This window comes from Chiroxiphia lanceolata, chromosome 2, assembly GCF_009829145.1.
Source record: "Chiroxiphia lanceolata isolate bChiLan1 chromosome 2, bChiLan1.pri, whole genome shotgun sequence".
In the NCBI taxonomy this organism is placed as follows: domain Eukaryota; kingdom Metazoa; phylum Chordata; class Aves; order Passeriformes; family Pipridae; genus Chiroxiphia; species Chiroxiphia lanceolata.
The window spans coordinates 83,523,967-83,546,914 of NC_045638.1; the positions used below are offsets into that span (position 1 = coordinate 83,523,967).

Below are 22,948 nucleotides of genomic sequence, written 5' to 3' on the forward strand. Positions count from 1 at the left end.
CTTTCCAGCAGGTGAGAAAGTATGAAGACAAGGTCTCTGCTTACACCATTGTTTTACCACAAAAACATCTTTTTTCCTCATTTGAAGTAAATTTTTAAGTATGTTAGTTTCAAATGCACTTCCTGAGGAAGTAGGGATCATTTAAAAATGAGGCTGTTGTGGGCTGACAAGAAACCTGCTAATGCAGGTTTATACAGCTGCACATGTTAGTGCTGATAAAACTAAGCAGCCTTTCAACTTCTCATTGGATAAGTTTGGAGTGAATATGCAGGAGAATGGTCCTTTTCACGTACAAAACTTTATTTTTGTCCAGAGGTTCTAAATCTATGCTACCACAAGACAAGAAAAGACCGACAGCAGCCTACACAAACAATGGATTTGATGCTTGTCTATCCTAATTCTTTTTTTTATGTGCATGAATTATCCAGTCATTGGGTAACAGGGACTTAACAAAGCCCTGAACACTGAGCAGGGACCATATGTTTTTATATCTGTGTCAGTGACTTTCTGTGACTGGAGTGTCTGATGCAGTGAGACAAGAGAGTTACTTTCCATCTCCCTTTTAGGTGGTTTTCTATGTGAATGAATACATGGATCTACACACATACCTTTACCTACATTCCCGTACTTATCTTTGTGTATATGCAAATATTCATTGTATAAAAGCTTGTGAAAGGTCAAGATAATCAAATATCTCTCTCCACATGTTACAGCCACAGTGTGAAATCACTTAAAAAAACGGCCAAAACTAAGGGAAACAGACAGCATGAAGCAGTTCCTGTTCTTTCTCCTTCGTTTCACAGCTGGCATTCTCAATGCCTGTTACCCAGCTTCTGCAGCTCTCTGTGTGAGCAGGGGGAGCTGGAAAGAAACACAGGAGTAATACAGCATTTCAGCAGCCCATCTGGATTAGAGAATACAGGAAATATGCTGTACGCACAAGACTTTGTTGTTCATGATGCTAGAGTGACCTGTAGACCACACTTTAAGGCCTACATGCCTGTATTAGCAAGGCTGTTGCAGAATAGCTCATAGATTATGGTTAGAAACCACAAATTACCGCATTCCCTGCTTGCAAGTCAAAAAGAAGATTCATCCTTGCTCTTAACCTGCCTATTGCTTCCATGCAAATCCCTTTTCATTTGGACTTTGTGAATGAGAGTAGTGTTGGGCACTGTAAGCCTCTACTCTGAACTCTTTCTGCATGCACCATGTGAGATCAGGCAACCCCAAAAATATTAAGTCTATTATGAAGCTTATGTATCAGTTTTTCATAAGCCACTGAACTGGATAAAGTAACTGATTGTTCTGTGAAAGGCTTCTGTGGAAGTTTCACTCTCCTGGTGATGATAAGATTACTTTTTTTTCAGGTACCAAGCAATTTTCCAATTTGCTGTTTGAGCTTTAAGCACAGTTTTTCCAACGTACCAACATACACAGGACAAGCAAGATTTCTCTATTTGGTGCCCTTGAGATAATATACACTTTTATAATTTTTTATCTATTTTTTTTGTCCACTAAATCCAGACTGTGGATACTGTAAATGCTGAAAAACTCAGTTTTTCACCTCTGCTACCTGTTAAAATGCTGAGTACACCATTCACTGAGGTGCTTCATTTAATGTAACTATGCTAATTTTCTTCTGTTATGCTCCTCTTTATGTTGAAATGCAAAAAGCTAAATTCATTAAGGCTTGTAAGGGGCTTTCATTGTGCTGGCTGGCACAAATTATAGAAATGTACTAAATTTATCTCCTTTAAAATGTGAAAAGGTGGAGTTTGGATGAAGGATGCCCTTCAGAAAAAAATATTCACTGTTTTTTAGCACATGGGCATGTTGTATAATTCCATTCCTGTTCACAAAAAATAATGAGAAAACTACTGGCACTGTCTTACTCCAATTAGTTTTCCCCTTTGCCTCAGTCTCCCTGGGGCCAATACAGCTCTATTTGTTTTAAAGGTAAACTGTGGCATTCAGTTTTCAGGTGGACCCTAAGCCAATACTCCCGTTGAATTATTATATGATGAATAAACAGGGCTTTTGTGTTGATAAAAGCTTGCACTTACGGATTGCAGCTCCATCTACAGTCTCCAGCCCAGGGTGGAGCTGGCAGGGCATCTGTTGGGGGAGTATCACTATATGTTTGCCAAGGTTTGAGGTTCTGAAAAGGCAGGTATGGAGGTGTTTACTACCTTCCCCTCCCGGTGCTAAAGTGTACCTGAAAGCTGTTTGTACTGATCTCCTCTTGAGCACTGCAATTCAGTTATGGCAAGCTGAAATAACTACTTCTTTATATCACTATTCCAAGCTGAACACAAAGCAGCTCAGGAGCAGCTCCATAGACTTATTATCTGACACACAGACAAGATGGCTTCAGACATTTCAATTTAATGAATTAATATCCTTATACTATTCTCCTTAACATCCACTGCTGGCCACTGTCTGAGACAAGATACAGCTGGAAAATTTTTTTAACCCCATATGGAAGCTCTTAACACTATGATCTCAGAAAAAGTTGCACTGAAATCCTTCAGCAGTTTTGCATGAAAATGGAACAGTAGAATCTGCTGCCAATTTTGCCTATTTACAATTGTTTAACTTTTAGATACCCTAACAACCATACTATTGTGTTAGCTTTTTAATGCTGGAAACTGTATTTAATGTCATGCCAAGGATGAGGGCTAAAACTAGACAATTGAAGCCTAATTCAAATAATGAAATTGTGTTCTAAAAATAAAAATAAACCCATAAAAAGGGAAAGTATTGAATTTTTACGATTATTTTCTTCCAGACAACAGCAGAGAAGAGCAATTTCAAAACCTATGTGGATTGCTCAGGCTCATGTGACATTTTAACCTGATGCCAGTAGAATTTTCTTTCTCTGGAAGCATGTCAGACCTTTCCTGAGTAATCCCCATTGGCAAAGCTGAAGTCAAATCACTGATTTCAAAGAAGCAAACTAAGATTAATGTTACTTTTTTCAAGCAAGTACTAGCTCATTCGAAATAACTTGTAAAATATAGTGCAGTAATAGTCCATAACTTTTTGAGTTGTAGAAGTGTCAATACAGAGGCTTTGACTATTAATACAGACAGTAAAATCTTTGTCTCGCTTTTGTAAAGGGCACTTCACTATTAGCTTCTTTGAGGCCAAACTTCCCTATCAATTTAATATCACTTACATAGAAGACTCTTCAAGGGAGGTTTGCAACTAAAGTTAAAGCTGCAAACTCTTTCAAAAGCAAGTATGTCAGGGGATCCTTGTTTCAGTGACTTGCTGCTGAACATAGTTATTTGTTTGAGGGGAAGGGTAAAGACAAGGGAGTTAAGCCTCCTGTTTCACAAAGGGATTGCTTCCAAACTGAATGCCCATAAAAATGGAAGCAAGCTAGATATACTTGCCTGTTCAGTGACCCCATTAACATCGAGTCTTTGAAAATGGTCAGATTTTTAAAGATCAGGATAGCATTCATTCAGAGCTTATACTAGAACTGAGAAGTTAACATTTTGGTAACATAACATCAGGATTTCCAATATGGATAAATCTGAAAAACTATGGTATACCCTGTATCAGACTGCCTGCTATGCCCAAATCCTGCATGTATCACAGGCACTGAGAATCTGATAAATCCCAAAAGTGTTGGATTTGCCATGCACATATGGATCATCTATATGTATACATGTGTATGTGCAAAGTATCCCTTTTTCCTGACATTTAGCTCTTCACGCCATGGAATAGACTCAAAGTGTTCATCTACTGACCTCAGGTTTTCTTTACTCTTAGAGGAAAAAAAGAATCACAGAATCATTTAGGTTGAAAAGTACTTTTAAGCTCATCAAGTCAACTATTACCCTCACACTGCCAAGTCCACCACTAAACCATGTCTTTAAGTGCCACATCCACACATCTTTTAAATACCTCTAGGGATGGTGACTTAATTGCTTCCCTGTGTATCCTTTTCCAGTGCTTGACAATCCTTTCAGTGAAGAAATGCAAATAATAGTAGCATCATTTATCTTTGTTGCACTACCAATTTCCAAATAGTGGCATGGCTCTATTTGAACCCTAACAGGATCACAGAGAAAGGTCAGGGATTGCTTCCAACAGCCATTGCAGGAGAGTAGGAGAGATCCTATTTGCCTCTACTGCAGGATCAGGATAGATGATGTTTGAAGCTGAGGTTAACTAAAACTATAAATCTGGTCAAAAGATAAATCTCAGAGGGAGATACATAGCAGGGTAGATTAGTCACAGGAGATCAAGACATTTTGTTTAAAGTTACTTTATTGAAGTACTAAAAAAAGACTGTTATCTGATGGTCTTACAAGTAGTACATGTGAAACCAATCAGTTTCCTCACACTCTCACAAACATTTATAGCTAATAAACCATGACTTTGGTGAACAAGACTGTGCAGTGCTCATCACGTGAGAAGATTTTTTCTGGAAACCATCGATGATATAGAGAGATTTTGTTTCTCATTCAGATAAATACCACTGCCATTATTTCTGGCCAAATCTTTTTTATTGGAGCTTGTTCCTCGCACCTAAGAATTTTCCACCAAAAAAAAACCCAAACAACTCTTGTATTACAGGGGAGTTTTATTTTCACTTATTGAAATATATCCAAAATTTCTAAGAGAATAAATGTTTAGTTTACTGGGAGGAAACTAAACTATATTTTCACTGCAAGCCAAGTTACATCAGTGTTTCTTCAAGTGAGGACCTCACCTTTACCAGAGTAAAATGTTCTTTAGCAAAGTTAGACCCTGAGCTCTGCACAGCTCAGTTGAGTTGCAAACCAGGAAAGAAGTAGACGTATGAAGCTAATCACTTCTCCACTAGTTCCCAACTCTGAAAATTGCTTTGATTAATTGAAACCCCCTCATGTGCACATGGAAATGCCAGTGCACATGCTGTGAGTGAGATGGTCAGCATTGTAGTAGCAATAGTAAAGGCAGAGCATGAAATGTTTCTGATGTAGGACAGGCATTTGGTCAGGGGGTCTGACATCTCCTAGACTCTCTCCCCGCATCACCTTCAGACTCTGGAGCTCAGCAACCAAATGCTTTGCAGATCATTTAGGATCACTGAACCACGCTCACTTTGACTCTGATCTCTGGAGAAATTTTCCAGTATTTTTGTTTGTTCTCATTTCTGAAGGGGTGGAGAACAAAATTAATCCCCTCATTCATACAACAGGTGTATAAATTCCCAAGGTTGTAGTGAAAAAAGTGTGAAGATGTCATTACAAGAAAGGGCAGATAGACCAGGCAGAGGGTCACTAAGGTGATACTGAACCAATATTTCTCTCTGCACTGTCAGCTCCCTCAGACAACATGAAATTATTTCTTCCAGAGTAGATTGGATCAGCTGTCCTCTCTCTTTGGGCTGTCCTGAACATTTCTATTTGCATTCCCTCTGGACACACAAGTCAAAGTAGATCATCATAAGTTTGCAAGGTGGAGGCTTGGAAGATTGTCACACATGTGTGCTAAATTCAGTAAGAAGAAAACTGACAAGATACCTGTTAGAAATATTATCTGTAAGCCAAGAAAGAAATTTCCGTGTACTTCTGGGTGAAGACTTAGGGCAGCATATCAGACTAGAGGAAATCTAACAGTTTTGGACAACTTTACTTCTAATTTGATTATGGGGAATTATAGTTTGACTTTGCTTTGTCTATTTATCCTCACAGAGGCCTTTTTTCCCTTGTCACAGTGAGGTCTTTCTCCTACTTACATTAGAGATTTTACAGGAGCCTTCATAATTGTTTCTTATAAAATACATTGATTTCTATCATCTTGCTTAATGATGTGTTACATTGTTTATAAGATAATGCAATGAACCCACTTTGAACTCATTCTATTATCCCATAAGTAATGCAATAAACTGCTTAACAGGGCAATTAAACCAAGTGATTTTAGGTTAATGTTATTAGACAGTGTTCAAGAACATTCAACTTTTGTTTTGAGAATTGGCTTACACTTTTAAATATTGGAAAATGTACTTTGCAAATGTTTTTGTTTGTATTCCCTAAGGTACTAATCATATTATTCATTGCTGAAGACCAGAAATATTATAGCGCTTTCCAAACAGAAGAAAGAGTTAGTGTGGCCTTTAGTAACTTGCAGCAAAGCAATGGATTTAATAACCTTGGAGAACTCCCCAAGGTATTATACAGCACTGTTCAAAGCTTAAGAAAAAAAAATAAGATATTTCATTATACATACAGTAGAAAACCAAATACATGAAAGAAACAGAAAGGTTAAATACATTATGTATTGAAAAAAAAAAGTCAGTCTACCCAACCCACGAATCCTATCTGGTTTTAATTTTTGAAATCAATCTTAATGATTATTTTTAGACAACACCACTTTTTTCCATATATCTTTTTTTGGTCCATCCAAAATTGTAATTCAAATAGTCTGCACCATACAGAATTTCATTAGGAACAGTTCCAGTGAAATTAAATCTCTATTGTGCATCTTGAGTCTGCTCTAATGATTACCGCTCCACTGAGTATGTAATTCAAAGTCTCTTGTTAATAGATGAGGTGCTGAACACCAAAAGCTAGCTCTTCCAAACTTCACAGTTGAAGAGCTATCTTGCTTACAGCTGTAGAAGTCTCCTTCCAATTGTACTTCCATGGAACAATACTGACATCTAACAGCTGCTGAAATAATCCTAATTGAATATTATTCTATCATTTCAAAAATGGTCAATTAGCTGATATTTCTCTTTCTTAAGGTTCTCAGAAGAAGCTATGTATTCCAAAATTAAGAGGAACTGTGGACATCTTATCTAGATTCAGATTTTAAAAATATGGCTAAAAAGACTCTTATAAACAAAGAGGTAAAAAAAAACCCCAAAAACTAAAAAAACCCAACCCAACCTAGTGGTTAAATCCATTATGCCATTACGCTTTTATTAAAAAAGAAACAAAAACCCAACCAATCAACCAACCAAAGCAAAGAAACCCACCCCACACAAAACCACTTAGGAAGACGATGCAGCTCTTTTGAACTTAAATAAATAAATAAATAAAATTATGATAAAATAATAAATATTGGAATTACCTTCTCTTCTCTAGGCTGAACAGTCCCAGCTCTCTCAGCCTTTCCTCATAGAAGGAAAGAGAGTTGCTCCAGTCCCTCAATCGTCTTGATGCCCTACACTGGACTCTTTCCAGTATGTCCAAGTCTCTTTTAACTGGGAAACACCACCGATGCGCTGATCTCAACAGTGCTTAGTGGAGAGGAGGGATCACCTCCACTGATCTAGTGGTAATACTTTGCCTAGTGTAGCCCAGGATTCTATTTGCCTTCTTTGTAGCAAGGACCAAGCGCTGGCTCATGTTCAACTTGGTGTCCACCAGGATATTTTTCCAAGATGTTTTTCAGATAGGTGACCTCTAGTATACGCTGATGAGTGGGCTTGGTCCTCCGCAAGTGTAAGATTTTGCATGTCTCCTTGTTGGACTTCCCGAGATTCCTGTCAGCCCATTTCTCCAGTCTTCTGTGGTCTATCTGGATGGCCATTCCTCCTAGGTTTTTGTCATCAGCAAACTTGCTGAGGATAGACTGCCCCTACATGAACATTTCGTCTATGAGGATCTTACGAGACATAGTATCAAGCCCTTACTAAAGTCCAGGTAGATAATGCCCACTACCCTCCCCTCATCTGCCAGGTCAGTCATTTTATCATACAGGTTTATCAAGTTGGTCAAGTATGACTTCCCCTTGGTGAAGGAATGCTGACCATTCCTGATGATTTTCTTGTCCTTCTTGTGCATGGAAATGGTTTTCCAACCTTCACCTTCCCAGTGATTGAGGTGATGTTGACCATCCTATAGTTCCCTGGGTCTTCCTTTTTGAAGGTAACAGTGATACTTATTTTCCTCTAGACTTCAGGCACTTCTCCCCATCATCACAATTTATCAAAGGCTACCAAGAGTGGCTTTGCAGTGACATCTGCCAGCTCCCTCAGTGTTCTTGGGTACATCCTATCAGGGCCCATGAATTTATGCATGTTCAAGTTGCTAAGTATTTTGTGACCTGGTTCTTTTCCACTAAGCAATTTTCTTGCTCTAGCCTGGAACTGGTCTTTAGGATCTGGGACCTGAAGTGTGGTCTTGCTGGTAAAAACCAAGACAAGAAAGGTATTCAATCATATCCTGTCTAACCAGGTCCCCTCTCTAGTTAAGCAATGGGACCACATTTTCCCTAGTCTTCCTTTTGTCAGCTATGCACTTATAGAAGCTCTTCTTGTCTTTGACATTCCAAGCTAGACATAATTCTGGATGGGCTTTAGCTTTCCTAAGTTATTAATTGCATAACTGGATAGGGTTTTTGTATCCATCCAGGCTACCTGTCCTTGCTTCCAACCTCTGTACGCTTCCACCCTCTTTGTGCTTTCACAACTTCATGTTGAGATCTTTTGAAATTGCCTCCCACAATCTTTTACAAAGGTGACCTGATTTTTCAACAATGCTGAACATCCACCACCTTCTACTGATACACTTGGGAAAGTAGGGTGATTCAGCACTTATGAGGAAAATTCATATGTGCTAAACCATTGTTTAATCTCTATAGAGGAAATTAGGAATTCAAATTTTTCTTCTCTGATTTTTTTTACATAAACTGAATTTCATTAAGTCCAAAAGAGCACTTTTCTAATCCATATCACCTAAGCACTACCTAAACAACTATAGCTGCTTGAACTATTTGTCACAGTCTGCATATTTTGTGATTTCTATTTCTGTTTCAGTGTGTAAATTGTTTGTGAAAAATGCCTCACCTCCAAGCATCTAATCACTTCTTCATAAGACTTTGTTAATGGCTCACATAAGTTCATTTCAACCTGCCACGTGGATATTTCGTGAACAGCAAGAATACTTCACATTTATACACACTTTTAACATGTTCAAAGCCCTGAACAGACATTAATTAAGCAGGACAGAATTTTAAGAACTGTCAACAGAAATTAAATCCTGGGCTTCCCTTGAAATCAACCAGAGTAAGCAGTTAAACTCCTTTTGGGAATGTAGAAATCTCATTTGTAATCATAACAAGGCCGCAGTGATAGTAACTAGCACTCATCCTTTTAGATACAAACCGCTTGAAATACGCAGTTACGTAAATGCCCTAAGATCACAGATTCAGTAAGGGGCACTGTTAGCTTGAAAGTCTTCTCTTTAGCTGCAAGCATGAGAGCTAGGTTACATGTGCTGCTTGAACATATTATCTCATGTCCATCAGAAGATGCGGTAAAAGCTATTTGCCGAGGCCAAGATGAACCTCACTTGGATGCTGTGATCTGCTTCTCACCCCGGAAGAAGATTAAGGGGAAGCACTGCTTCATGGTCATGTGAATTCTTTAGACCTTAATCCAGAAAAATACTTCTACAAACAGCAAGTGAAATAAAAAAAAAAAAAGTGGTTAGACAAAGAGTTTAAAAATTCCACTGAAAGCAAAGCATTTCAGGGAGCAAAATTAATAAATTTTCATTTATTTTTGTTTAGTATTGTAGCTGAAGATCCTGAAAAAACATTTTTTGACTCAGCTGTACATAATATTTCCTTGCCTCAATTTTTCATTTCACCAAACCTGAAGAAATGTTATTTCATTCTGCTTTATTTAATGTTAAACTAAGTTACGCCTGAAGGACTGACTTTATTCTTAAAGATTGCTTAAAAGTTACAGCTTCTTTGTAACATAGGGACTACATTCTAGTGAGTCAAATCTGTTACTTTTCCTCCATCTTATTTTCTTTTTTGAAATGTCTGTCTCTAGCATAATTAACTAGCTAGTTCTAAAATGCAATTTATATCAGTCAAATAGGTCTGAATTACACTGTACTTAGAAAGGAAGAGTGAAATGGGAAATGTAAATTTGAGTTCATATTAGTTTTTTAAAAGTGAGCACTAATCCTTCAGGGACTCAGGATTTGACAAAAAAATTATATGAATGATGTATGCTCAGAAAAAGCAATGCTGATAAGGAGACAAATCCTGATAGGTTTTGAGGGTGTGAACAGAGTGAGCATGATTTTTATTTATTCTCTCACTGCACTTCACACAAGGATGGAGGGAAAATTGGAGAGGGTAACTCTAGACCACCTTTTTGCTCCCTATGTTTCAGGCTTACATACGAGAGATTCACATGGAAGCAGCATCTGTTAAACTATCATTTCCATAATACATTTTCTGATTCTTCAATGTGTCTTACTGAATCTCTGATCTTTGGACACCTACTTAATGGTGCATTCTATGCTCCAAGGTAAAAAAGGTGCATAGACATGGCCACGGACTTAGACCCCCCTGCGGAAATCTCAGTCTCTGGGCATCTCTCATAAGACATGCATGAGAAAGATATTAGTCATCTAGAACTTGGCACCAAGGGATTGCTACTCTGTTTTAAGGCTCTTGTAAGAGTCACAAAAATGAACTTTGTGCAGTTAAAGGTAAGGTTCAACCACATATGTAATTATAAACAGATGTTAATGAATGCCAGCTATGTTAGATCAATATTTCCAGAAACTGCTACAGCAAATCAACAAGACACTAAAAAAGCACCTACTGGGATTCTGGACAAAATTTTCATCCCTGCATATTCAAGGACTGGAAGAAAAGTCAAGACTTTCAGAAACAAGCTAACTGCAAGATAAAAACAGCTTACTTTGTCTAGTATAGAAAAATAGAAGCCTTAAAGACTTTTGATTGCTTTCCCAGTATAAATAAATTATGAAAGAAACAGATAATTTTTTATGCTAAATGAAAGTTGTCCTCAGGACTGGAACCAATTTTTGCCAAAAATTGTGAAAGTGTTTAGCATGAAGAATTTATGAAGAACTTTTCAAAAGAAGACATGAAAGCAAAAGCTCATTCTCCACCAATTTGCAGAAAAGAAATATTTGACATGGCAGCCTGTAATACCAGGAAATGAGATAAGTTGACCCAGAAGATCTGTTCTCATCACTGTTATGTAAAAAAAATAAATTTAAGAGAATCATAAGGTAGCTTTCTTTATTTTTATTTTTGTTAGGAAGGTAATTGAGTGTATCATCTAGAGTTTTTCCTCCTAGCCCTACAAAGCATACTGTATCTATGTGCTTTGAAAGTCAAAGGCTCTTTGCTATCACATAAAATACGAGCATCTCACAAACTGTTAGTGCTGGGATTTGCATATATTATTACCATACTTCCTAATTATTTCTGCTTCTATTTACATAATGAAAAAGGGAATCGTTTCTTCTCAATAACAAGAAATATAAAAAAGTGCCTGTCACTCCTCCACGAGAAAGGAAATTTAACTGTTTTGAACTAAAGCTTAAAGGTTGAAATTTCAGTAATAGATAAATAAAAAATAAGACGAAAAATGAAACAAGATGCTCTTCAGGGACATCCAGGATTTTTACTAAAATCAATTTATCATTACCAGTACTTCTACCCCTAGTTTACTGACAGATAAGTGAAAAAGAGTACAGACGTGTATCTTCTCAGGTGAAATGTCTAAATGACTAAATAAGCATTTTGGTAATCTCTCAGGAAAGTAGATGCTTCAGTTTTGTTTGCTTTTGTTTTACTATTAGTGGGACATGTCTAAGCCAAAAAGGTGAAGATTTGTAGATTGTAGTGACACTTTATCCTAGTCTCACTTAGAGAGAAGAAAGCTTTTATTGATTGCATATCTATCCTTTCTAAAGGCCATCAGCCAGAATGTCAGACACGCTCACATGTTTTAATGCCAGGTAATTAATTTCTTGGTGTTTGGTAGAGATTGATACAGTGAGGCAGAAATCAGAATACAAAATAACAATTATATAAACTTCCAGATTATTTGATCTTTTTTCTCACTTTGTACATAACCTAAAAATCTAGTATGGATAGATTCATGCTTGCAGTACTGTGGTGGGAGCCAGAGACAGTGAGTTTTGCTCCCATCCCAGGCTGAGGATTTTTACACGATGCTAAGCAAATCACTCTGGTAATAGTTAAGATTCACAGCATACTGTCATGCTATGTATAGATGAGCCAGCTCCGAACAAGCCTGTATGTCTGGACCATTCAAAGGCAGTAGACTCAGTGGGAATAGAACAGCCATGACAGTACATTTCAACCAACTAATCTGAACTCTGAGGGAAGCTGTGTAGCCCAAGTCGACTAATATCACTATGCACCTTCCAAATTTTGGAGCTAAGGACAAAACGTGACAAACTGTTGAGAGGGAGATCCTTATGGTTTTATCACTTGCCATCTGCAGCCTCCTTCACAGGATGGTAAATGTCCATAACTTGTGCTGTGATCAAGTGACATGATGTAAGAAGTTAATTTAAATTGACAGAAGTGCTGGATCACAGGACTCCAAAACAAACACATCTCTAAATCTAAGCTACTGCCCATTATCTTCCGTCTTTCATTATCGCCTGGTCTACAAATTGCTTCTCCTTCAAAACTAAAAAGGTTGATGAATTAGTTGGCTGTCCATAAGGCTACAGACAATGAGAGGTTTTTTCTCCTCATTGCACTGTGAGACAGACCAGCTGAGAAAGCAGGAGAAAAGAGCTTTTTATTAAATCTGCACTACCAAAAAATTTGGAGAACTCTTAATTTACAAAACTGCAAATAAAAAGTTGAAAGGGGACATCAGAGATGTTAATAACTATACCTCTGTTATGCAAAAGAACGTCTCAGAATGAACCCCAGAGAGGCTGGACAAATGATAAAATTAGTTCTGGTAATAGCAACAAGAGGATTTCCGTTAATCATATTATTGGATAGTGGATAAAGAGTTGAAAGAGTTTGTCAGCTTGGTGTTTGTCATCAGGGAAAGCATACAACGAGAAGCAGGTACACTTTTATGTTCCTGTTTCAGAGGACTTGCATACAAATCTGAAATGATATTTCCTGTCTGTATAGACAACATATCTCAGCCTTTTCTGAATGTCACTCTTCCTTCTTGTTAGACTGAATTCTGGTCACAGCGAACGTTGTCTACAGTTATTTACATACATTTTCATCTTTTCCTGTCCTGTGTCTTTGAAAACGCTCACTCATACAAAAAGAAAGACTGTACAATGAAAGAATTTTAAATAAATTGTTCCTTCATAGTCCTAAAAGCTACATAAACAGTAGCAAATAAGACAGGACTAGCACATGACTCAAACACTGACCCAGGATCATTCGTAAGGCTTAAGAGTCAAGGTGCTTCCAGATTTTTTTTGGGGGGGGTTGACTCAAGATACCTAACAGTACTTCAGATAATATATAGGAGTGGTCAGGACATAGCCAAGGGACTATTGCCAGCTGGCAGCTTGGATGGGACCACTGTGATTTGGAGAGAAAGTGATTTATCTATATGGAAACAAATCAGACCAAGGCCTGCCCTTCATTGGAGGGTAGGAACACGACCTTCTCTGTGGAGCCATCGAGTCTAATGTACTGCTGTCACAGCTCCATGGCCCCAAATGGATAAAAGACATTAGGTTATTCTGGGTCTATAGTACCTACAAAAATTAAAGGTTCTCATTTACCCAATTTTTTAATTTAGTCTAGAATGGGTTTATAGATTTCCCATTAACTTAGTCTTATAGAATGACCTTAACATCCATGCCCTGATTACATATTCAGATGTGATCCAAGAGAGTAATACTCATGAAAGGCATGTTCAGTAAGAAATAAGAATGACATTTTATGGAGGTGCCTATATCTCTTAATCAGCAACAGAAGCAGCTCGGTGTCAAGTTTAACCTAAATGGACCAATGTTTATATGTTAAAAGTGAGTTTAGATGCATCTCATACCACTTTGATGTGCATACTCAGGCTTACTCTTCACCAGGAATCAGTCATCAATCCATGAAAAACTGTGGAAAAAATCTGGATTCATCAGAAACAGGCAAGAAAATGCACAGAAAAAGAGAGAGGAAAAGAAAGGATAAAGGTAAAGTGCTTAAATTATGAGTTGCTTCTCAGCGGAAACCAAAGGGACAGACAAAGAAATCACTCTACCACTTAAAAAATAATTAGAATTTGCATGCAATGTACTTTTCCTGAAACAAATGTTGCTGGTTTAGAGCAAGGCCTACTGATAAATAGAAATACCAGTAATTAGTAATAATAAAAATAAATGTATAAGTATAATAACATTACCATTCTTATCTATTGAGATATTCATGTATACAAAAAAGAAAATTCAAAGGAAGAAAAATGCTAAAATAGTGAGTTTACTGGAAAAAGTAGTGTGAAAGAACACAAATATTTTCCAATTCATTGCTATACCAGTAGAACAAGTACACCTACTACGTATAAATAAATGCCATTTTATGATCTTAAAGAGCTATAAAAACTTTATAGATTGTTAAAAGAAATTCCTTTGAGACAAGTTGAGTACAGTTAAAAATAATTTTTAAAAAACACCTATTTTTTACTATTAAATGCATTACTCTAATGACAGAACACATTTGCTTAAAATGTCTCTTGCATGTACAAATCAATAGAAGACTACCAGAGTGCAACACTCATCTAGTATAAATTGCTATGCACAATAATCACAGTTTATATCAGCCAAGGAATTATTCCATGCTTTGGTTTTAATTAACAAAGAAAATGTTGAATTTTTATTTAAAACATAACTGCTTTCTTTGGAATTCTTTTGTCCAGACAAGCCAGGTTGGAGCATCACAATATTTTTTCTCGTGAAAAAGCCCAATACCTGTCCCATGAGTGCTTTATGCAAGGGGTTAGGGAGTCATGTACCCACCTGAGGTCATTTGGTAGGATATAGAGAGGGACATTAGAAGAGGAGCCCTCCAAGAGTTCAGCTTCTAGTGTGAGTAGGCAGCTGAATGGGCTTTCCAAGATTGAAATTTGGAGCATACACAACCGAATCCTCCTTGGAAGCCTTATTTCTGGCACTGAAATTGTGGTTTGAATCTGACCTTTTGTGTTTAACAAGTATGACATCGTTCATCTCTGCACTTGGTTCTAACTGTCAGGAGGAGTTAACTGCAATCCATATGGTAAAGTTCACTTCTGCAGAATCTAATCTAATTATAACTCTGAAATTCTCTTCATCCCACTATCAGAGAATAGAGGTCTTAAAGACACAATGAAAGAGAATCATATATTCAGCAAATCCCTTTTCCCTTGATGCTCAGGAATGGACGGCAGCTGCTTATATGTATTGATTTGAGGATTTCATGAAGTTTCTCTAACACCAAGTTTTATCTAGTGTGGATATTATAATAAAATGGGGTCTTTTGGAGTGATAGGTTTGTTATCCATTAATTTTCATTCCAGACTTGTGTGAACAAAATCTTTGAGCTACTGCTGCTCCAAAAGTCTCAGATGACAGTAAAATACCAAGACTATTCTTCAACATAGGGTTTGATGTAGCCTTATGGTAGCATCTATTAATATCGTGCACTTCTCCAGCACCTTTTCTTCAGTATCTTCAAAGCACCAGTGGGCTTTGACCAGGCCTGTGAGATCAGTGAGGGATTTACATAGGAGACCCTGTGCAAGATGTAAGCATACGCTGGGAAAAGCACTGAACATGAAAGAAGAGTGCAACATCACACAATAGTTTACAACAAGGTTTAAAAAGAATATGTTATCCAGTCGAATCCTGTGCAACTCTACTGGGAGAATGCCTCAACTCAGCCTTTGAGCCTTCCCATGAAAGATGAGGGATTTGTAGTCCATGAGATAAATTAGTATAATGCTGTTGAATTCCAGTTATTTCAGTGAAACGGTAGCAGTAGACCAGCCGTCTTCCTCAGATGTAAATGAAGGCTGAATTTTTCTCACAATTGAATGATACAGGTGCGATCAGGGGAAGTGTATGACCTGTAAATGCTTTATTGCTGTTATTGATTCCTGAGCCAGAAAGATCATATTTTAGCTTTTAGTTTCCACAGTGAGTCTACAGTGGCAGTGGTTAGAAAAATGATCCTTTTCCTTGTCTTCTGACCATATCTGACATAACATCAATAAGACAAAGTAGGCAGGGCACCCTGCAGTGCTGTTCTATTCTCTGCAGGCTCACTTTTCAGCATACACATTTTAGAAATGCTTTGTTTTCTTGTTCATACGGATCAGCCATGGCACCTCAAACTACAAACAGTGCCTTTTATTTTCTCAATAAATCCAGGAAACCAGAATCGCTGTCATGAAAACCTGTATAGATTTTTGTTTTAATTGCATTACATTTAGCCACTTATCTTAAAATTCAAAAAGGAAGTCATAATACTGATACCTGAGTAATTGTCCAATCTCTTGAGACATTGGGCCAAAGGAGCTGGTTCCAGCAGCTAACACTTGAACTGAAGAACTGGAAAAAATTCCAGACTTCCAGAAGTCGGGGAGGAATGCTCAAACCCAGAAATTTAGTGGGACCTACCTTTTATTCTGCATAATGTCACATATAAGGTGTTTTCCACTTGCAAACTTATTCCATTTTGTGATTTCATTCAGCATTTGTGACTTCTTAAGAGTGATCTGGTCTGCAAAGCTTTGTGAAAGACATAAAGTTATTCCAGAAAATACATGATCATGAAAACCCCAGGAGAGGACACATCAACAAGCATATTGGCCTCTGACATCTTATTGATTAAATGCAATGCTTTGAATTCTATCCACCTTTTTCTCTACATTCATCAGAGGACTTACCAGGACCTATTCTCTATTAGACTTAAGAGCAGTGCAACACTGATCTTGGACGACCTGCACTGAGTCACATAATCAAAATTTTGGCTCACTGTCAGTGGTAACTTTTATTACCTGAAGTGAAATTTTCTTTCCACTTGTGAACACACTACTCATGAAGTAATGATCTTCATTTCATAGCATGGAAAGAGCAGTGTTTTGGCCTATATTATTATCAGCAGCATTAACCACCACAGAATAATCAAAAATACCACAAATTAAAAGTAAAAAATAGTCATCTGTGTGGTATCATTTCATTCCTTTGAATCAACAGACAGGGAAAAATACTAGTGTAAATTATTTAAAACAAACTCAATCTCCTGATAGTTAAATATTATTTTTTTATTTTAGTATAAAAAGACCAAGGGATTATGACCTGTAATAATGGACAAAATAGTCAAAGTTTTTCAGATGTGTATTTTATTCATATGGAATTTTCTAAAGAAAATAACCTGAGATTATTGTGAATAACTTGGCAAGTGTTCTAAAAGAGATTAAAATCTCTAAAGCCAAAAATAAGCCAACTACACTCAAAGGCCATAAGCAATAGTACACTTCTGTAGTTCTTAATCCAAAAGTGGTCACCCAACATTAGGAAAAACATACGTGAAATTATAAAACTCACCATGGGGCAAAATAAATAACAATAGAAAGAACATAAATAGATGAGTCCCAAAGGTTGAAATTTCTCAGTTGGATAAGAAGAAAGTAGGGGGTTTACTGTGAAAATTATGAAGGACATGGTGCATAGGGAAAATCACGGTTAAATTAAATTGAAAGTGAGTTTAGAAAGAAAAAAAAGATATATACATCTGTATGCGATCCGTTTCCAGCAATTTGTGTTTTATCGTTGAAGGAGGTATTTGATTTAAATACTGTGGCAGAAATTCTAGAGTTGGATAACTTTATGACCACTAATAACATTTGTCATTATGTATGTTGCCATTATGATAGGGGTAATCAACTCTCATGCTATAGAGCATAAAGTTATCACCAGTGGGACCAGGGAATTTTTTTTCCTAGCTGTTAGGTGTCCATTGTGATTTTTCTCGTTCATTTTTGCTAGCCAGTTTAGTGAAATATCCTCCAACCTGCATAGGTCAATTCTTGTTGCTTCAAAGAGACCTTATATAGACTGTGCAGGGGTGATGCTTGGTTAGGTTATTCTTATCCCGCTAGACTGAAAAACCTCCTTTTGGAGGTGAGGGAGTTTCTTTTACTGTAAAAATGAATATATGACTGTCACCAAAACTAATTTAAGAGAATAGCTAATATGTTGTTTGTATGCATTCATAGATTAAATGAGTCTCAGGGTCTGTATGAGGCTGGAGGAGCTATACATAGACATTATTGATCAGTTTATGTTCCTCCAGGAGAATCATCTTAATTGGGCTGGAGAAATTTGTCTTGAATCAATATCTTACTGGCAATAAGAGTTTGATGGTGGAAAGATAATTTGAACTGACAAAAGCTTAAGCAATCATTTTGACAGCATACTTGATGGTAGTACCTCAGAAACTGTGAAGAAGTAAAAACTTGGAAGTAAAGAAAGAGTGCTGTTAAATGTTTTACCACCCTCTCTGAACCTCTCCTACTTTATAATATGCGAAGTTTTGTATCAAGTCCTTTCTGATTCAGTGTAATCTGTGGTTAGGAAAATTCTGGCCTCAGCATTACTTGAGAATTAAGATAATGTGAAACTTGTAAAATTTTTGAAATTTTCTATAAGTTTTTTGGACTTGTAGCTGAAAGTCTATATATTTTTGAAGATTTTTAATTTGAGATGGAAGTAACCGGTTTCCAAAAAATCAAATTTTTGAAGTGCTTAGATCTAAATTATAGATCAAGGTGAATTTACAAGAACAAAATGCTACTTTAACATCTCCTTTTTAAAATGTGTTTATGGTGACAGAAACTAATTTAAATTATTTGTAAAAGAAACAAAAAAGCCTAACTATAGATATTCAGGTTTGCATTCCACAAAAAGTAAACTGTTTTTCTCTGTACTCCACTCCACTGAATATTCTATAGCTGCAGGAATAAGAACTCAGGTCAGGAACAAGAACACAGGTCTTGCTTCTGACATTCCTGTTATGTATCTGTTGAAGGATTAAATTCCACTCCAGGTTCAAATAACAAGAGAGCAGAACCTGGAAAGTATATATCTCATCCCTCATTACGGATAGATTCATTAGCCTGGAGGCCACTATTTGATAGGACACATTTGGTAGGACATATGTGATTATTTCATCCTGAGATGAATATTCAAATAATTATTTACTCATTTAATGTGGCTTCCAGATTAGAGTGAGATGCTCCATTTTGCAGGGGAGAATTTGATTTGTTTGCCTACATGCAGCATAGCCAGTCTTCAGCTATCATATGGGCCTCCCTGTAGGTCCTGTGCCATCCCAATTAACCCCATGTGTGTGTCAAGGGTAGCCTATGGCTTCCCAAATCACACCAGATACTCAACACAAAATGTTTCAGACATCAAGAACAAGAACTAGTTTGTAGCCCTGGCTTCAGCCAGGGTAATGGGTCAATATCATATACATCTTTTTATCTACTAAAATGGTTATTAGTCCTACTACAGCTACTACATCCACAAACAGCCCTGCAAGAGGCACTCCTTGTGAGCTCTTCAATGTGGACAGAAGAAGGACATAAAGGCTTTGAATGAAGATTTACTTATGGAAAAGAATAAAAGCTAACACAAATCCAAGGTTAACTGAAACATATAATTAAACTTCACATTTGTTTTAATGAAATACAATATTGACTTTGCTCTTTAAAGTAGATTAGGTTGTTGACATTACAGCAGTACAATAAACAAACCACTAAGCTTTTTACTAGCAGAACAGAAAATTAAAGCTGGTTATGACAAGCCAAATAAAATTAGTTTATTCAGGACTGTATAAATCATCAATAAGAATTCTTAATCACTCGCCTCCAAAAAGCTAGATTATTTGATCTGCAACAAAACTGGGTCTGTGTCAGCAAGTTGGATGCAAATCAAACAACATTCAGACATCTCAAAAATTCTAAAACTATGTGTCTGGAATAGAAATGAAGACCAGAAATTCAGTGAGGCCTTCTTAGGGTAGTAGAAAAATAAAGCTCTTTTTTACACTGAGATGTGACTATTTAAACAGGAGTCTCTCATCAGCATGGTGTATCACAGGTAAAATATCATTCCCTGGCTTTCTAGCCTTATTTTCAATGTATGTTTTTACAAAAATTTTCCTTGTTTTTGTATGTTTGCGTACATTTTATACACACTAAAAGCTATACAAAGCTAAGCCGTTCATTTTGATGCTTAATCATTAAAAAGCCCCAGAGTTCCTGAAAAATCTTACTATCGTTTAAGGCTTGCAAGGCACAATAGTACACTTTGATTCATGCATTTTATACTCAAATTCTTATTGTAATGCTTGTGATCAGTAAAGATGTTCACTCTGGTATGGAGTAAATTTGTGAACTATTAATAACTTAGTATCTGTTTACCTAAATCATAGTCTACTCTTCAATAAAATGCTTTTTACAGATCTTTTCATACCATAGAAATACAGATTAAAAGCAAAATAAAAATAACTATAAAATAAGTAATTAGAAGTTTATAACTCCATAAACTAGAATGTAGAATGTAGACTGTAGAATCTAGAAGTAGCAAGAACTTCACATTTACCTGATCATCCGATGAAAGTTGGCCATAATTCATGAGAAAAGCTGAGAAATTAATCTGTTTGGAAAATTGTCAGCCCCATGTTTTTTTACCATGTAAGGATTTACTTTGAAAGTACCAAGCTTAAAGATTTGCTTAAAGATTTCTTTATTTCAGAATGCATTTCAACATTTGCTCATGGCTTACTGATTAAAAAAATATGCTCTAGAAAGAGGGAAAATCTTGAAGACTGTACTGCCATAGTCTCCCTTTTACTGCCACTACTGTGATTCTAAATAGGATAAAAATGAAGGACAAATAGAAGGGATCAAAACTTCATAGACTTCTATTTCTTATCTACCCCTTTCCATGTTGCTGTGGCAGAGCTGAAAATACAGCAGAAATTTGGCCAAATGATCTCTTGACTCTAATATGCAGAAGGTATTGAACAAATCTTGGATAAAGAACAAAAATAAGGCATGGTGGTAACATGGATTAAACATTGCTAAAAGAAGATTGCATCAGGTTAGCCTGTTAGATTCTTTTGCTTTTCTAAACAACACCAAAAAAAGACCATCTCTGGAGATTTGGACTTTGATGAATCCTTTGATTCAGTACAATAGGAATATTAGCTGGATAAGGTAGAAAACAAAAAGAAATTAGAGAACAGGTGAAAGTGTAAATAACAATTAGTTCTGTAAAGGACAATTATTTGTCCATGAAAGTGGAATTGTTCATCTGAAAGAAGAGTAGCAGTAGAGTTCATCACAGTTTAGACAGAAGCCCTCCTTGAAATGATCATTATTAAGCAAAATACAAAATACAATAGAATGGATATAATAATAGCTCAGAGTTGGAAGACATCTTTTTTTCAAAGAAAAAGCATTATATCTCACAGAAAGAAAACCTGGATGCTTCAAAGAGCTGGACTAATCAGAACCTTTTCTGTGAGCTGAAGGGCCATTACATAAGGCAAACAATGCAACAGGAACAGTGAATTGCTGGTGTGACAGTACCACACAAACAGAGAGAGGGCATCCAAGGGTGCATCACTTGGAGAAGTGCCTCCAGAAAAAGTACGTTTTTACCCTTTTAAAAGCACTTGCTGAGAGCTCATCCAGAATCTGAGAAAATGCAATTACTTTTGACCATATGGGATTAGGGCTAATAAATTGATTGAAAGTAGACAGACCTCATTCTCATGGCAGAAGATTAAGGAACCTCATTTTTTTCACAGTGAAGGGAGAGAATCATCACTTCATGAGAAAGCAGGAATAAATAGGCCATGACTACACTTATGCCTGAAAACAGAATGATGCCAAGCATCATGTTCTGGGAGAGTCTTTTGGCAGAGCAATGGGGACATCAGTAAAGCAAAGAGGGCTCCAGCCCAGAGATCATATTCTGTGTCTGCCCGTCATGTCATGGAGGTGGTGCTGATGATTCAGGAGAGCTCTTTGTGTGTTCCTAACTCTAAAAAAAATGTTAAAGAAAGACTTGTAAGGCTGCAATGTCAGCCATCAAGGAAGTCCAGTGGCAGGAGGTAAACTGGAGGGGCCTAACATATTCACACAGTAAAACAAACAAACAAGCAAGCAAACAAAGAGACTGGGGTTTTCTTAGTTTACTCTTGGGAGAAGGCAGAAGAATTGAACACACACAGTGGACCACAGAAACCAGACTTGCTTATAATATTCCTGTATTTCATCCTCTGTTCTGAGTACGATTCCAAGATTAAACATAAGCTTTTCTGGGACCAACCAATGCTTTTGTGACCTTTAAGACTGTAAGATCTCTCTCTGAAGAGATATCAATTCAATCTAACTCACTATGCAGTCTCATCTTTTAGCTTCTGGCTTGAAAGAACTTAGGTTAGACTTTAGGTACAGATTCAAAAGACAGAAAAATCAGTAGAAATTTTCCCATTAAAACTGAAATAGAATGAAACAAGTTAGCTCAATGACTTTGGTGAAGTTAATTACCCAAAGAAATAAATGAAGAGAAGCTGAATTGTTCAGTTCTTGAACTAAACAATAGTCCCATCCCTTGGAAAATATTTTTAATGGTTTAGTAGATCCTTCATACAAAAAGTTAGACAATATATTTAAAGGGGAAAAAAGCCCAGGATATCCTACCGTGAGTGAAATATGATTCTGTCATTCAGTATTGCTGTTTCCTTAAAATGTTGTTGGGTCTGATGTGGAGACTGGCATCAAAATGCTAGTAAAAGTATATTGGGGTTTCAAATATGTGTTCTATACTATTTTGGGCTGATTTCTTTTGACATCCAGCTGTGTTTGCATTTGGGAACAATGTTTGAAATCCAGGGTCATCTCCGCAGGCAACTGTGCTGGGAAAAATTAACTGGCACAGTAAATGGAAAGGGTTTGAGTGAAATACTATCACAGCTGAACTGTGGGAATACTTTAGACTGGTAACAGTGTAACAGTGGGGAAGAATGTCATAATATAAAAATATTTCTTAACAGAATATATGACAAAAGTACTGTTTTCCTTGGGATATTAATGAGTAATAATTTCATATGCTACCCTTGCTCTCCCCTTTCAACAAAATCCAGA

The 22,948-nt window shown here is 36.7% G+C and overlaps 1 long non-coding RNA gene across 1 annotated transcript; it reads right to left on the bottom strand.

Moving 5' to 3' along the window:
- Window positions 1-297: 297 nt before the first annotated feature.
- On the bottom strand, window positions 298-22,687 carry LOC116782736. Its single transcript, XR_004355338.1, has 5 exons — window positions 22,505-22,687; window positions 16,401-16,511; window positions 9,303-9,402; window positions 7,078-8,135; window positions 298-861 (listed from the first exon to the last, which is right to left on the bottom strand). It is a non-coding gene; the product is annotated as an uncharacterized LOC116782736 (long non-coding RNA).
- Between the last annotated feature and the right edge of the window lie 261 nt (window positions 22,688-22,948).